The 3,831-nt window shown below is 32.0% G+C and overlaps 3 non-coding genes across 3 annotated transcripts; all 3 read right to left on the minus strand.

Annotated features, from left to right (window-relative positions):
* Positions 1–1,880: 1,880 nt before the first annotated feature.
* On the minus strand, positions 1,881–1,952 carry Trnag-ucc. Its single transcript has one exon. It is a non-coding gene; the product is annotated as a tRNA-Gly (tRNA).
* A 280-nt stretch (positions 1,953–2,232) lies between these two features.
* Positions 2,233–2,304, minus strand: Trnag-ucc. The gene has a single exon. It is a non-coding gene; the product is annotated as a tRNA-Gly (tRNA).
* Positions 2,305–2,588: 284 nt separating this feature from the next.
* Positions 2,589–2,660, minus strand: Trnag-ucc. Its single transcript has one exon. It is a non-coding gene; the product is annotated as a tRNA-Gly (tRNA).
* Between the last annotated feature and the right edge of the window lie 1,171 nt (positions 2,661–3,831).

The following is a 3,831-nucleotide window of genomic DNA, read 5'->3' on the forward strand; positions in this document are numbered from 1 at the left end:
ATATTCGTGAGCAGCGTGTCAAAATACATACGTATACGGAGTTTCAAACAATCGGAGAAAAGCGCTTTTCGGAACTTCACCCAAATCGAGTCTGAGGATCTAAACTATCCACATCGTACCTGAAGTAATTGTTTTAAAAATTATTATTCTTTTCAAAATGAACGTATAAGTTCTGATTTAAAAAATACCGAATAATAAGCAACATAGTTTAAGAGATTCGAAAAAACTCTCATTTTCTTCATGTTTCCTAGGGACAGTTCATAAACTATACTTTACGGGTCTTCATTTTGTTCAACTAAAAATGAGAATGAAGTGTCTTGAAGTTAAGAAGTATATACAGTACAAGTCCGATAAATTTCCAACTTCGGGAATGTAGGGCCGGAAAATTCCAGTAATTGCGGAAATATCGGATAACCCCAATAGTAGAACGATATTAGGTGCGTTCATGCATAAATCATGGGCGCAAATTATTAGCAAAATAGCACACGCAGTGGGAGAACCACAATTAGCGTGCGTGCCATACGTGTGATGACGTTTTTATGGGGATTGTACACTTATCGGACGGCAAGTTATCGGACTTCTACTATTACGATATAAACTACAGAAAACCACATAGTATATATGAACAATCCCCTACGAAAAGGCGGAAGAAAGTGATCTCTGATCAGTATAATTTATTGGTTTAAATAATTGCAAACTTTATTCCAAGAAAAGTGTCGCTATTCATAAGCTGCATCAATTATTCCAGAAAGTAGTACTTTTTCAAGATTTACACAGGAAAAAAATTGTTTAAATATATGAAAATAAGTTAAAATTAACTTTCGTTAATCGTGTCATTATTTCATAAAATTAAAACTTTTTACGATTTACAGAGACAATTTTTTTTTTATCAATGATGAATGAATTTGACATAAAGCAGCTATTTTGAATTTTTTTACACATTTCCCGGCATAATACAAGGGGGTTTGGGGGTCGGGAGGTAAAATTATAAGTTATTACGTGGAAATTATTCCTTGAATATTTTTTAATAACAATAAATAAAAAGAACTTTATTTTTTCGAAAACCGAGGTATTCCCATTTAAAACCCCATGCGTTAATTTCAAAAACCTGGGGCACGGGTTAATCTTCACCGATTTGAAAAAGAATCGGAGTTTTTTCCCGAAAACGAAAAAAATAGGAGTATTGATCACCAAAAATTCAATTTTACAGGTATAAATATGAAAGGTGGGAAGAAATCAGAAATATATAAACAGGTGAAAATACGAGATAGGCAGAGATTCCCTATAGCAAAGAAATTATATTATGCTTGAATTTAACCGAGTTTAACCACGATTTTGTTTGATTTATTAAGAAACTTTATGTGAATCGACTAAGATTTTTTATAATCCAATAAAATTTGTATTGATATTAAGCCATTGGAATTATGAATTTTGAATTCGATCCCAAAAATATATGCTCTCAAATTTAGAAATTTTTTATTTAAGATTATTTTTTACATTTAACTTAATACTTTTAAATTAAAGAATGTTTGATTGGATCTTAAATAATCACACAGTTCATATTTTTTTTGTGAGAAGAAGTGAATTCCGCTGTTTTATATCACAAATTCTGATTCTGAATGATGGAATACTTTTTCCTGAAAGTCCTAGAATATTTTCTCGTCTGAACTGCGGTTTTGGAAAAAATTCAGAACTTCGTATTGGAATACTCTCTAAATCTTAATAAAATTTGTTAAATTTTATTAATTGTTGGTAAATTTTTTACTGCTTGCTAGTTGAATTTAAGTCATTTTTAGTAGAAAAAAGGCTATTATCACAAAACCTATTTCTTTTATATTTTTTGGATTAACTTTTGATTAAGTCGAAATTCAAAAAAAGTGTGCGATGGCCGGGAATCGAACCCGGATCAACTGCTTGGAAGGCAACTATGCTGACCATTACACCACCATCGCACGATGTTATTTCCTAAAATGTTAAAGTGCTCACATTAGATAACAACGGTCACAGGTGCTGTTCTGCTTTCACACAAGAAGCATACTGTTAGCAGTTAGAGTGAAGGAGTAAAAAGAATATGATAAACGTAGGAAACAAATTTTTTTAATTTATTAAAATAATATCACTGGTTAAAGAGTCAGTTGTAAAAACATGGCATGTTTGCTAACTTCATGAACTCAAATTTCTTTGTTATTCTTTGGTTTAACTTTTTATTAACTCGAAACTATAAAAAAAGTGTGCGATGGCCGGGAATCCAACCCAGATCAACTGCTTGGAAGGCAACTATGCTGACCATTACACCACCATCGCACTATGTTATTCATATAAATGTTAAAGCATTTGCAGTAAATAAGAACGATCTCAGATACTGTGCTTCTCTCACACGAGCAGCGGGTATATATGGTTAGCAGTTAGAGTAAAGGAGTAAAAAAACATGATATACGTATGAAAAAAATTTATTTAATGTAATCAAATAATATCACTAGTCAAAGCGTCTGTTTTAAAAACATGATATGTTTGCTAACTTCATGGACTCGATTTTTTTGTTATTTTTTGGCTTAACCTTTGGTTAACTCGAAACTAAAAAAAAAGTGTGCGATGGCCGGGAATCGAACCCGGATCAACTGCTTGGAAGGCAACTATGCTGACCATTACACCACCATCGCACTATGTTTTTCACATAAATGTTGAAGTGCTCGCATTAGATATGAACTATCCCAGATGCTGTGCTACTTTCACTCGAGCATGCTCGTGTGAAAGTATATAATAGACGTAGAAAACGAAAAAGTTCTGTAATATTGTACCTTAAATAGGATGTATTAAAAAATCGTTGGTGATTAAAAAAAATTTTAATGGTAACGTAAATACAAAATTCTAGAAAATTGTAAGTCTTAACTCATATCTCTAGGCCTATAGCCTCTAGTCTAGATATTCATCGAAACAATTGAATTACTTTTCTATTCTTGCATAAATTCAAATAAATTGTTTGTATAACTTTCTTATTCAAAACTTTTTTCTCATCATGTTTATAATACACTTAAATCATAAAACGTGACTCGTTTTTCATTAGAATCGGAGGGTTCGTTTTGGAACTATTAATACTAACAAATAAATTATTCAATTTGCTCATATTATGTTTCCTGAATTTTTTTGTACTAGAAATTTTTTAAACTAATTAATAGTTGCAAAGAATCGGTGGTTATTTGGGTTCGAAAATATTCGATACTCATCCAATCACGGAGAAAACGATATCACATGAATTGTAATATACACCGTAATTCCTGCGCTGTATATCGTAATTATCGCATTATAATAGCGTAAAATCGTGATATCGTATATAGCAAAATTTTACATGATATTATTGTTTTATTATATTATACAGGGTGATTTTTTGAACTTGAATCTTTCAAATATCTCGAAAAATATGCAATCTATGAAAAATTGTTATGAATCGAAATTTAATCACTCTGAGGAGTACATACACTGATGTTAGAATCGGTTCCTCCACACCGTCCCCTGGGGGTGGGGGTAAAGGCAAGTTCGAAATCTTAAATGGGAACCTCTATTTTTTATTGCATCTTCGGATTCTTTGGATCAAAATGCGTATGATTTGTCAAAAACATTTTTCTCGTTTCGCGATAGATGGCGCTGTAATCGACGAAATTCAATTTTTCTTCATTTTACTGTTACTGAGAATGCACGCTTACGATTCTGCTTAAACACGGTGGCGAGTGTATACCACATAGAGTTTGCGAATTGATAAATTTATGTTTCGATATGGGAGACGTCCCAGACGATTGGAAAGAAGCGATTATCGTACCAATATACAAGAGAAAG

Source organism: Belonocnema kinseyi, chromosome 4, assembly GCF_010883055.1.
Source record: "Belonocnema kinseyi isolate 2016_QV_RU_SX_M_011 chromosome 4, B_treatae_v1, whole genome shotgun sequence".
NCBI classification, from domain to species: Eukaryota; Metazoa; Arthropoda; class Insecta; order Hymenoptera; family Cynipidae; genus Belonocnema; species Belonocnema kinseyi.